The 13,703-nt window shown below is 45.0% G+C and overlaps 1 protein-coding gene across 2 annotated transcripts in view; it reads right to left on the reverse strand.

Annotated features, from left to right (window-relative positions):
- The window catches only part of ARHGAP44 (Rho GTPase activating protein 44), a 102,423-nt gene that overhangs the window by 50,062 nt on the left and 38,658 nt on the right, over positions 1-13,703 (reverse strand). The window lies entirely within an intron of this gene.

Consider the following 13,703-nt stretch of genomic DNA (forward strand, 5'->3'; position numbering starts at 1 on the left):
AGGACTATAATCCCCACTCTCTCCACTTACAGAAAAATTAGAAAAACAGAGACATTAATAGCAGATATTTCTAACAAGAGAAAATACAGACAGCACTGGAATGTACTGGGAGCCTTAAGTAACCAGCATCTCAGAAAAAACACAGTAAACAAGATATTCGGAAGAGCCTCCTGCTACAGACTGGAACCTGGACGAAGCACACGAAACACACGCCTTCTGCCTCCAGATGTTTTTTTCAAGTAGTGGACTTAAGTAGGTTTCCCCCCACCCACCTTGGTCTTCCCCAAACAAACAAGCGAAAGGAGTGGAAATCTGAGCTGCGACCAGTAAACAGCAAACATGGAGGCAGCACGGAGTCCTGGCGACCAACACCCACGCCACGGCCGAGGGCCGCTCCCAGCGCGAGGCCCACCGGAAAGCGGGGGCTCGCACTGGGGATCAGCACACTCAGGGCGAGAACCCAGACGCCAGCTGAAGTGTCCCCTCCTGTTAGCAGCCCAGCTCACGTGGGCGGAGAGTGCAAATCTTCTTGGAGCAAAGCAGCCCCAGCTCACTGCCTCCGGTTCTCAGGGGTGAGGCTCAGTCGATTTTTCTCACACACACACACACACACGTGCGCACGCGCAAATTCACATGAAAACAAATCATCTGGGCTAAGAGTACACAGAAAGGAGAAACAACGCAGAGAGAGCCTGAAGGACTTCAATGTAACACACACACGAAATATTGAAGAAAAGTGATACATTAAAAAAATACACAAGAGGACTTCTGCTTCTGGGAAGATGGAGTGAACACATCCTACCTATTCCTCTAAGTACAAACAAAACCCTAGGACACGATGCTTCAAACAAGAAAACTCAGCAAGGTGGAGAGAAGACGGACTGGCCAGGTACCTCCAGACCTAAGAAATGACAGGTGGAGATTTTTTGTTCCATACAGTCCAGACTTGCAGTTTAAGAAGCTGGTGACCTGAAATGCCCATAGGTCCAGACACAGCAAGCCCAACAATAGCCCGGTCTCTGTAAAAAGGACCAAGAAAGGGACAACCTAGAAAGACAGAAAATTTGTGGACAGTAACTGCTCACTCCAAACACCACAGAAAAACTGAGGCTCCCACCCACACACGCCAGCAAAGGCTGAGTACGGTGCCTAGACCCCCGCCCCTGCCAGCCTTGACACGGCGCCCAGCCCACCCCCACTGTCCTCGGCCAGCACGGGAGCTTCAGAGCAGGGTGAGTGTGGAGCTGGGACATGTATCACTCCTGGGCAGTGCCAGTGGAAACCACATGGGCAGCCCGGACATCCACCCTCACCTGGTGGCAACAACGCATCCTTCTGCTTCCCCATGGAGAGGGCGCCACAGGTGGCCCAGCGGAGAGTCCAGACTTCCACCACCACCAAGTGGTAGCAAGCCCACCATCTGCCAGGGTAATCAACAGAAGCCAAGTGAGGAGCAACAGGGAGGCACTCCTAGCCCTCCCAGCCGTGGAGGTGCCAGGGAAGACCTGACGGGGAGCCAGAGTCCCCACTGCCACCCAGGACTAATGAGGAACACCCCTCCTTGGTGGGGGAGGGGCACGGAGGTCAAGCGGGGAAGCGGGACTTCTACCCACAATTGGGAATAGCAAAGCAGAATTTTACCTTTCCTGGCTGGCTTTAGAGAAAGCCAGCTGCAGAAGAAGCTTAAAGAAGATCTGGAGCCTCATAAAAATACTCTCAGCATCTAGGTTTCAATAAAAAATTACTCATATCATGAACCAGAAAAATCTCAAGGTGAATGAGAAAAGACAATCAACAGATGTCAGTCCCGGGATGTTTGAATTATGTGACAAAAGATTTTAAAGCATTCCTTATGAAAATGCTTCAATAAGCAGTTATGAATATGCCTGAAATAAAAGAAAAAAAGATCAAGTCTCATAAAAGAAACAGAAGATAGAAAGAACCAAATGAAAATCTTAGAGCTGAAAAATGCAATAATTTAAATTAAAAAATCTCAGTGGATGGCTTCAACTGCAGAATGGAGGGGGCAGAGGAAAGACTCAGAAGAACTGGCAGAAAACACAAGAGAAATTCCCCAGTCCGAACAGCAGAGCTAAAGCAGACCAAATAAACAAAAACAAGGTCTCAGGTACGTGTGGGGCTATAACAAAAGTTTAAATATTTATGTCATCAGAGTCCCAAAAGAAGAGGATAAAAAGGTAGGGCTAAAAAAAAAAAAAACAAAAAAACAAAAAACTCAAAGAAATAATGACTGAAAACTCTCCAAATATGGCAAAAGACATAAACCTACACATTGAAGAAGCTGAGAAAAATCCCAAACAGGATAAACACCAAGAAATCCTCACCAAGGCTCACAGTCAAACTTCTGAAAACTAAAGACAAAGTCTTGACAGCAGCAAGAGAGAAATGATACCTTACTAATAGGAGAAAACAAGTGTAATGACAGCAGATTTCCTATGAGGAACCACGGAGATTAGGGGGAAGTGACACCTTTCTCAAGTACTGAAAAGAACCGTCAACCTAGCATCCTATGTTCAGGGAAAGCATCCTTCTGGGGTGACGGAGGAGGTCAAGATATTCTCAGAAAGAGGAAAACTAACCAAACGTGTCTTCAGCAGGTTCTACCTTAAAGAACTGCTCAAAGAAGTCTCTAAATAAGAAAAAAAGAAAAAAGATGAAAGAAAGAACCTGGAGCTATTAGGAAGAAAGGAAGGAAAAGGTGAGCAAAATCGGTAAATATGATAGACTTTCTTCTCCTCTTGAGTTTTCTAAATCATGTTTGATGTTTGAAGCAAAATGTATAACACTGTGTGATGTGGTTCTTGATGTATGTCAATTAAATATTTAATACAATTATATTAAAAATAGGGAAGAGTAAGGGGACATAAAGAGAAGTGAAATTTGGAGATTTCATTCAAACTGGTAAAACAGTAACAACTAGAACACAGGAAAGACTTCAGGAAATAAACTCTGTTAGAAGTTCCTGGGGGGGGGGGGTGGCGGGAAGATGGAGAAAACAGAGTGGGGAAATTATTTCGAGAGAGAGAGAGAGAGGGAAATTTTCCAAAAGCTGAAAAGATACGAGTCTTCAGGCCGGTAGGGCCTGCGAGAAACACAGTGAAAGTAAAGAAACCCTAAAAGGCTGTCAGAAAGGAGGAGGCTATCAGGCTGCAACAATCAGACCAGCAGCGAATTTATCAGCAACAACTGATGCTAGAACGTAACAGAGCAATTCCAAAGTTCCAAGCGAAAATTCATTTCAATCTAAAAAAAAAAAAAAATTTATTATGGTAACTTATCAGTCAAGTACGGAGGCAAAATCAAAACATGTTTAGAAACAAAAAAGGAGGTTACTGCTCTTTCTGAGAAAACCCCTCAAGGATGCACTCCAGAAAAAATAAGGATGAAACTTTAGCCCAGTAAGAAATGACAGAACCAAACCTGAGACCAGCAAGAGGAAATTCCAGGATGTCAGACCCGCAGGAAGCTCAGAGAGCAGTAAATCCAAATCAGAACTCAGGGGCCTCTGAGATGAAGAGTAAACAAAATAGATGAAATGAGTAAGCTGGTAGATATGAAGGCATACGATTCTCCCAATAGGGAAAAAGATGAGAAAATCCCAAAAATTCTAGAGAAGTGCCCAAGAAAGATACAATTCAAATATGAATCCAAGTAAAGTAATGCATGGTTGAACAACCCACAGAATTTAAGAAAAGAGAATCCACTTAGCCTTGGCACTAGGCAAAGTGCCAAGTCTCCTTCATCTGAGCAAGTATCTTTATGTTGGAACCACAGAGAAAAAAGCATTAGTGACCTATTACTTGGCGGTGCAATGAACAACATTTAAGTAGCTATAAAAGAAGTACTCAGTTGATTTTTGAACTTTTACAATCAACCTGTGAACAAAGCACAGAAGGCATAATTATGTTAATCACAGGAGAGAATGAATGCAAATTTCATCAGTCTTCAAGATGTGAAAAAGAGAAAGAAAGAAAGAGGAAGGGAAGGAGGGAAAGAAACAAAGAGGGAGAAGAAAAGAAAACAGTTGACAGAGAGAGGTGAATAATGCTCACGGAAGCCATCCAGGAGAAACTGCACCATCTGTGGCAACTGCGGAGAGGTTTACACGTAAGTAAACTGCTGTTTGTTACAACAACTGAAAAAAATGGGTATTGGGTGGGAGGGAAGGCAGGTGGTGTAATAGAATCAAAACCCCATCTCCCCAACAGGAAGTAAATTGTATGTTTGCGTGTGTACAACAGAGAACTAACAGGATAAGCATGTTATTTAGAAATGTGGAGGCAAACCACGGAGGAATCACATACAGAAGCCATGAAAAGTAACTGTCTGCAGGGAGCAGGACTGTGAGCTGGATCAGGGTGAGAGAACTGTGATCTTGTCTTTTCTCTTTTTTAAACTTTTTTCCTTTTTTTTTAATTTTTAGTGGAGGTACTGGGGATTGAAGCCAGGACCCTGTGTGTGCTAAGCACACACTCTACCACTTAGCTATACCCTGCCCACCCCCATACCTTTTCATTCTAAGTCCTTCTTTACAACTTGATTTTTAAAAACCACATCCACCTATTATTTTGATTTTTTTAAAGGGAAAACAGGTGTATTCATCATCGTTGTTGGGAGTATTCAATGGTACAATCTTCCTTGAAGGCAATTAGACAATATATTTTAAAAGCCTGAAAATACAGAAAACCTTTCTCAAAGTAACTTACAAGTTTTTGGAGGAACTCATCCTGAAGGTGTAGACAAAGATTTAACTGTAAGAAAGGTCATCAGAGCACTGCCCTACGGAAGTCTACATTTGTACTTAATCTTTTGTCTCCAGCCTTTCAGTATAAGGATATACTGGGGAAAAAAATCCAAAGATTTCCCCCAGATCCACAGGGGATTGTTTATATGGATGGACATTCACATAAGTATTAAAATGACAACCTATTTGAATGCAAAGGTACTGAAGATATACTAAGTAAGAAGGGGCAAGCTATGAACCAGGATGTTCAGTTAAAAAGTTACATTTATAGACACTCAGAGGCAAAAAAAATACATTAAAGTCTATGTCAAAGTGTCACTAGTCAGCCCTCTGTTCTTCCCTGTTGTGCTAAATGTTCTAATTCTTCTACAACGGACACTAAGTATTGTGAAATGTATTGCTAAGGTGGTTGCCAGGGGCTGGGGCCAGTTACTGTATCACAAGGACAGAGTTTCAGTTTTGCAGGATGAGGAATTCCGTGCATGGATGGTGATGGTTGCACAAAAATGTGAATGTGATTAATGCCACTGAATTGCACACTTAAAAATGGCTAAGGTGGGAAATTTATATTGTGTGTATTTTACTACGTTTAACAAATAAAAAAAAAATATTTAAGGTGGTGAAATAAGTTGTGTGATACTACAATGATGGATACGTTCATATGAACATTTGTCCAAATCCATAGACTGTCCAGAGCCAAGGTGAACCCGAGGTAAACTGTGGACTTTGGGTGATGATTATGAGTCAGTGCAGGTTCATTCTTGGTAACAAACGTACCATCTGGTGGGAGGTGTTGATAACTGGGGAGGGTATGCATGTGTGGAGCTGGGGTACCTGGGAAATCTCTGTACCTTCCTCTCAATTTTGTTGTAAATCTAAAACCGTTCTAAAAAATAAAGTCTTTAAAAAAAAAAATAAAATAATATTACAAAAAATGTAAATTAGAGTATTTTATGTCACGTGTGATAAATGTATGAATACAGCAAGTTATAAATAACATTTCAATATTGCTGAGGCTAACCAAATGAGTCCATCTGTAAGAGGAGTATTGTAGAATCTCTCCATATGTTTTCCCTCATCCCAAGACAGGAATTTCCCTGCTGGTTCCAAAATATCCAGGCATTATTTCTTAATCTCTAATCCAAATCCTACTAATTCCTCATTGCTTCCTTTGAGTCTTTCCAATAATACCAATCTTTTTCAAGGGCGTTTTCAAGCTCCAAGGTTAATATTTTCTTCTCAAAACTAAGATGTTTAAATCTCAAATGTCTTGCTATTATAATAAATCTTTAAATATGTATTTCTTGCATCCTCTAAATTTTATGCTGGTTTAGGGTAAGATTATATACTTTTAAAATAATACATATATATGCAGAGGAGTAGACATAATATTAATGTGATTAATATGATAAAACAATTCATATTATTAAATTAATAATATTAATTATATACTATATTGTTGTGCATTTTTGTGTATTATTTTAAAAGTCTTTTTTTTTTTTTTTTTTTTGATTTCTCACAGCTTACCGTACATGGACCAGGGTTGTAATGAGCAGCTTTCCCCACGATTTTGGAAGTGGTTTTAGGATGCAAACACAATGGTCCTGGTGATGTCTGATCTCTGGAGTTGTCATGGGATAAACCTGTGCCCCCCCCACCCCCAATTCATACACTGAAGTCCTAACGTCCCTTACCTCGGAATGTGACCGTGCTTACAGACAGAGCTGTTACAGAGGCAGCAAAGTTAAAATGAGGTCATCACTAGGGTGGGCCCCTGGCCAGCATGCCTGACGTCCCAGGAAGAGACCAGGACACACACACACACACACACACACACACAGAGGGGAGACCGTGTGAAGACACAGGGAGAAGACGGCTGTCTGCAAGCCAGAGAGAGACCTCAGAAGGAACCAACCCTGTAGGCTCCCTGACCTCGGACTTCTGGCCTCTGAGATTGCAAGAAAGTCAGTTTCCATCCTTAAGTCCCCGGCTGTGGCACTTTGTGGTGGCGGCCCCGGCACACACACGGAAGCACGTTCTTACATCTCAACCTGCTCTCGACCACCACGAATTCTGAGCGCTAAGGGACCTTTGTGGTTTCAAGGGTGGATTATAACATGATCTCGGCGCCACGGAACAGGGCAAGAGGCACTGCCTGGCGACCACACTCCCCCTCTGTTCGTGGTTTGGTTTGGGCTCTGTGTTTATCAGAGACCACGGTCTGGCGGCTGATAGAACAGGGCCTGCTGTGTTTCCTAAGAGTGAAGGGAGTGAACGTCTCAGGATGAACAGGTTCCAAGCCGTCCTGTGCGGCAGTTTTCATGATCCCTGTCATTGCAGGAAGGTCCTCTGGGGTGGAGTTTAAGTGCGATTCTCTCTGAAGTTAAGGATGTACTCAATGACTTGCCAAGGTCTTTTTCTGGTCTATGGTTCTGGGTACAGTTTTAAAAATAAACCTGTAATCGCGTCCAACGGAAAGTGGCTTGTAAGTATAGGTCTCCGAGGTGCACGCCTGATGCTGAAATGACAGAGCACTCTAGACAGCTCTGGTATGACTTGCAGATTTTACAGGGGAGGCCAGCCCCAGGGTCCCACAATCAGGACTTTGGACACATCCGCTAAGGGGAGAGGACCAGGGCCACAAACATGGGCTGACTCGTCACTGGCCTCCTGCCCTTGGCATTTCTGGCAGGGCTCAGAGAGACCAAGAAATGCCATTTTGCTAAGAAGGATGCTGTTCCCTGAAGACCTCCGTCCCCATCAAGGAGAAGCGTCCCCATTCAGACAAAACGTTGCTGATGTCACTGCTTGTGGCGTCTCTTTGGGGAAACTTCCCTTCCCCCAGACACCCCCTGACAACTGCTCCATCAGTTTTCTCTTAGAACCGTTACCCGTCACGTTCCCTAGCCGGCGACAGGAGCACATTCTGGACCACTCGCCCCACATTCTTTTGTCCAAGTGGGACTCAGTCTCCCGGCCGCACCATGAGGGCTTCTGGTTGGAGGTGTGGCCTCAAGTGAAGCTAGGCAGACTGTGGTCCAGGCAGGTGCTGTGGGGTACTCTCAAGGGTAGGGTTTCAGGGGGAAACTTCTCCAAGCAAAGCAATCCAAACCTTGGTTTGTCTGGGGTCAGAAACAGCATGGCAGACAATGACACGTAGGTGAACAAGACACGTGCTAAAAATCTGCTTTCTCCCGACGGTAGGGCAGTCGCCCAGGAGAGGAGAACCCCAGCTGGATTCATAAAGGAACTCCCTCCCCCGAAACCATAAAGGAACCTATTCTCCCCGACTAACCTGTCAGTAGAAGCTAATTATGTGCCACCCACCCCCACCAAACGAACTTTTACTTCCTCACTCTTCTCCCTGAGAACAAGTAATATCGGTGTCATGAGGACAAATGGGGTAGGGGGCAGCTACCCCCGACCCGCCAGCAGCGGCCACTGCGTCCCGCTCACAGGACCCTGGACCCCAGAGGAGACCAGCCCCAAATCAGACACACTCTTCCCGGCTGGAAGGACCACCAGCAGCCAAGGCTTCCGCACCGTGTCTGGCTTTTTGCCAAAATACTCCTTTCTAACTTTCTAATCTGAATATTAATAATATTTAATCTGTCCTGAACATGGCAGGTTCTCCAAATCCTTCTCAAGCCGTCAGCAGTTAATGAACCCAAGGGGTCTGTTTCGGGTCTGACCAATGCAAAATCTAGTAAAAGGATAAACCTCCCCTTTCAGCTGGGGCTGGATTCACACTGAATGAAGGTCCTGAGTCCCACGTGGGGTGACTGCTCGTAGCTCAAGGCGGTTCATTCCCTTCATCTTCCAAATGCCGGGGAGCGATGCCTGCGACACCACAGTGAAAGCTCAGATCCCCTGGGGACTCGAGACACTGCCCTCTGGGAGGCGCCATCAGTCCCCGAAGGTCTCCTCAGGGAGGATCGAAGCCTGCGCTTGCACAGAACGAGCTCCCCAGGAAGGAGCAGGGGGCGAGGACAGAGGTCCGCCTAGGGCTCAGCTGTCTCTGCCGCCAGGTAGTACCACGGCCGTGAGGCCCGGAGCAGCGAGGCACCTTTTTTTTTTTTTTAAACAAAGTCCAGCAAGATGTGGGGGGGAGGAGATTTTGGGGGAAAAGTACTGTCATTATACTAGTGATATGTTATTTTCAGAATACAAATTACAGAAAGTAAATCTCCCAATCTAGGGAGGCCACAGGGGCATGCAGACAAGGCAGAGAGAACGCGCCGCCACGGCAGTGTCTGTAGTCACTAAAAACCACCCAAACAAACGCACAGCTGTAAAGCCCGCCCCGGCACCCTGCAGTGTCCGAAACCTGACATTCCTTTAACTTTCCCAACAACCCCGAGGTCGCGACTATTAATAACATCATTTTATTGATGGGGAAATTGAGGTTTAGCGAGTTTACAGAACCTGCCCAAGGTCACCAAGCTTGGAGGAGCAGACTATGAACCAGGCCCACTTTTCGTAGCCTCTGTATTATCACAGCTTCCTAAAAAGTCGAGAAATCCTGGCCATCCCTAGAGTCCCTTCCAAATACAAACCTCTATCATGGAAGGGAGGGGAAAAATAAGCTTCACCTACTTCCCAAGTGCTTAGGGCGAGTTTTCGATTTGGTTCTATACACAACCTTACAGATTTTAAAACACAGCAGAAAAGCATCGCTCTCAGGCCACCTACAGGGAAGCAGAGAGGAAGGACACTTCCCTGCCAGGCCCAGACTTCCAGTTTCACCTGCCCCAACACATCCAGACGCAGCCATCCCGCAGACAGCATGACAACTCCCACCCCTGCAGCCGAAACTGACTGGGGGAGGAGGGGGGACGATTACAGCAAATTAGTCTCTTGGGATTTTAACAGGAGCGGACAGTCAGCTGAGGCTGGACCTGTCAGGGCCAGCGGCTCCGGCGGGCTGTCTGAAGGGAAACTGGCAGGAACAAAGTGCTGAGGGCAGAGAAAGACAAGACAGCCTGCGGGAGGTGGCCCCTTGGCTCCCAGCGCAGATCATCTCTCACTGCCGTGACACCAGGTACCCCAGGGGTCAGCATCCCCGAGTGTGTCCGCTACTGGGTGTTTACAATCAAGTGCCCCTTTCTTAATGCAGCTTGGGTTTTCGTTTTTGTCTTTTTCTGCTGCAGTTTACAATCCAGAGCTTTGCCGGAGCTCAAACAAAAATCAGTAGGGCTTTTTCACACCCTCAGCCCCACCCCAGGCATCTCAGAGCCCTACGGCCACGCTCTTCCTGTCACCACGCTTCTGCACTCAGTGCCAGGGCCCCACTGGATGCCCCCCCGTCACCTGGGGTCTCCCAAGTCTTCGACACCAATGGACCACTTAACTTTTGTAGACAAAGAGCCCTCCGATTTTAGACAAATTTTAGTAAGCAGTCCAAGCATGTGTGGGAATTTACAAGACACAAAATCAGATCAGCTGGTTGCACAATAAATAGTGTGAGGGCGGGGGGAGGGTATAGCTCAAGCAGTAGAGCGCATGCTTAGCAAGCACGAGGTCCTAGGTTCAATCCCCAGTACCTCCTCTGAAAAGAAAAATAAATAAAACCTAATTACCTCCTCCCACCAAAAAAAAAAAAGATTAAAATAATAATAATAATTAATAATAATAATAAGGCAATGGTCTTGGATCTTGAAAAAAGAATTCACAGACAGGTACAGACACATAATAAAGCATTTCAATAAAATATCAAGTATTAAAATAGTGTGTGGGAAACTGGAGACGCATTTGGACATGTTCAATTCCATGGACCACCCAGAAAAGCACACAGAAAAATGGATTCCATCGTTAGATGTCAAAAAGCAAGATGATGAAAAAAACCAAGGGAGGGGTGGAATGAAGACACTGTATAATCTTAAGGTGAGAAAGGTCTTCCTAGGCAGGATTCCAGAGTTAGAAATCACAGTGTAAAAGATTCTGTGACACAAGTTCCTGAAACCACTACAGGAGAAAAGACATAATAACAAAAGACAAATGACAGCCTAGAAGGAAACTCCTGCAATAAACGTTAACAGAGGACCAATGGCTCTTTGCAGACCCTCCGGGGCATTTAGAAAGCCTGGGGTGACACGTGAAGCCTTTCTCCATCTACCTGCAGCCCGAACCTCTCCCCCAGAGGAACCCCTGAAATATGCCCTTCCTGCTCTTTTCCTGTACAGTCAGCATTCCACACTGTGGATTCAAAATAATCGGGAAAAATAAATTCCAGAACGTTTCAGAAAGTAAACTTGAACTGGCTATTTACGTAACGTTTATACTGTATTTACGTAGCATTTGCACTGTATTAGGTATTACAAGCAATCTAGAGGTGATTTAAAGTATACTGAGTGTGTGAGTAGCTTATACGCAAATACCACGCCACTTTATAAAAAGGAGGTTGAGCATCTTGGAGTCCGGTATACGCAGGGGTCCAGGAACCAATCCCCCCCGGAAACCGAGGGACAATTGTACATCTATATACATACACACACATGTAAATCCACAGACGCACTTGTTTTCTTTTTTACATAATTGGGTTCATGTTGTCTGCACTGTGTGCGATTTGATGTTTTCCACATAACACGTCTTAGACACCTTTCTAAGTACCTGCATAGAGGCCACCTAACTTTACCAGCTGTGTTAGGGACCACTGATCACATCGTCATTTACTTAAACCTTCTCTAACGGAGATATTTTGTTATAAACGATGTGCCAGTCAACATTTTGTACATCCATCTCCGTGTATGTGTGTCATAATACTGTCAAATGGAAAAAGGTTTACGAAACTATATACAATATTATCCTAACTTGTTTTTTTTTAAAAAACAACTACACACACATGTACAGAGAAGACAAATTAGGACGAACGCACCACAAGTGTCACTAGCGGATATGACTTGACAACTGGACTGAGTGACACATTTTGGTGAGACTCTCCCGTGGCTGGTAATTTTTCTACAGCGAACACAGAACTTTAGTCAAGGCTTCACTCTCAGTTTCTAACAAGGATTTCAATCACTCAGACGCCTTTCCCCACTCCTGGGTTTTCAGCTGTGCTCTGGAGGGTGGCTGTTCATTCCCTTACGCATGTTCTAAATGACATTATTGCGTTAGCTGTGCGTAATGGGAAGAGGGTCCTGAATAAGTCATTTAAGTGAAGCCATCAGGTTTTTCCTTAAAGCACTTTTCTCTCCACTTAAAAACTAAACAGACTCAGGAAACAGCATGTGAAACTGTTTTCTTATGCTCTCAAATAGTGGTATTGGGAGGGAACAGGCTGGCTTCAAATATATCAGAAAGGCTATGTTTAAAAACAATAGAATCGCTTTGATTATAGGTTAATCAATTTAGGTTTTCAATTCAAACCTGTCTTATAAGAAATAAAATTAAAACAAGGCATTTAAATATATTGTAATGCAAGTAACAGCCTACCTAGCGGTATTGTCAATAATGGTAAATATAATATAGTGTCAGTAATTACAGATAAGACAATACACACTCTTCTAAAGCCAGACTTCGGTGTACAATATGTTTGTGATGGTACATTTCTGGAGGTCTACAAAAATCATTTGGAAGGAATAAATTCAAAATAATGAAAACTTTGTGGTGCATGCAATACAAATATCATTTATTCCTAACACTACAAGATTTCTAGACTTGCAAATTTAAAATTGTATGATTCAATAAAGGTATCCATATTAAAACCAAAACCAAAAACGGTCGCTGGGTGAGAAAAGAATTCTTGTGAACATTTGCACATCTCGTGAAAGTGAAGAACAGAAGAGCTCTGTCGGCTCGCCCTGCGTTAGGGCATCTGTTCTCACGGGAAGTCCAAACACAGAACACAGGAAGCGAGGCTGCTTTTTCAAGAGGGGATGAGGAGGCCGTGGTCTCTGGGTAAAGTCAGTGATGGAAGCTGAGGGCCCCGGGGGGCCAGAATGGAGGTCCACGAGTTAGCCTGCAATTCCTGCAGAGGGGGTGAGTGACTCTGTGCGGCCGCTTCAGCACAGAAGCCAGACAGCTGAGAGGGGCCCTACAGGTTGCCACATCCAACCCCCTCACTTTACTGATGAGCAGAGTGGAATGACTCACAAAAGCTGATACACTGAAACAATTCTGATTCCACTCCCACCTGTGTGGGGGCTCCCCCCACCCCAGGACATCTTCTGCTGCGCCAGCTGGGCTTCCTACAGTTCAGCTCAATTCTGACACTACCTGGAGATGTCATCAGACCCCACAGGTTAAGGGCTCAGTCCTACAAGGCTGCACCACCTACCCCAGCCACCCCGCTTCAGATGCTAGTCACAAGTCCAGGTTGCCACCCGTGCTTCTGACCGACCTGCAACAGATTTGAGATTCCCATGCTCCCCTCCCCAGGTCTGATTAATCGGCTAGAGTGGCTCGCAGAATCCAGAGAACCATTTGACAGCTGGCCCTTGGACAATGCACAGGACTGGTTCCAGGACCTGTTGCCATACCACCACCTGAGGATGCTCAAGTCCCACAGGTGGCACCTGCCGATCCAACCAATCACAGACGCCGATCGTGTGGCACTACGGCAGCTACTGAAAAATGGCCACATGTAAGTGGACCCACATAGTTCAAATTTGTGTTGTTCAAAGGGTCAACTGTACTTACTAGGTTACTGGTTTAAAGTATATAACTCGGGAACAGCAGAATGGAAGAGGTGCTTGGGGAAAGTGTGGGGAAAGGGCCATGATCTCTCCAAGGGCACCATGTTCCCAGCACCTCCATGTGTTCACCAACCTAGAAGCCTCCAGACCTAGTCTTTCTGGGGTTTTGTGGTGACTTCATTACACAGTCATGACTGATTAAATCGCTGGCCATAGGCAAATGATTCAACCTCCAGCCCCTCTCCCCTCCCTGGAGGTCAACGGGATGGGACTGAAAGTTCTAACCTGCCAGTCACATGACT

Source organism: Camelus bactrianus, chromosome 16, assembly GCF_048773025.1.
Source record: "Camelus bactrianus isolate YW-2024 breed Bactrian camel chromosome 16, ASM4877302v1, whole genome shotgun sequence".
NCBI classification, from domain to species: Eukaryota; Metazoa; Chordata; class Mammalia; order Artiodactyla; family Camelidae; genus Camelus; species Camelus bactrianus.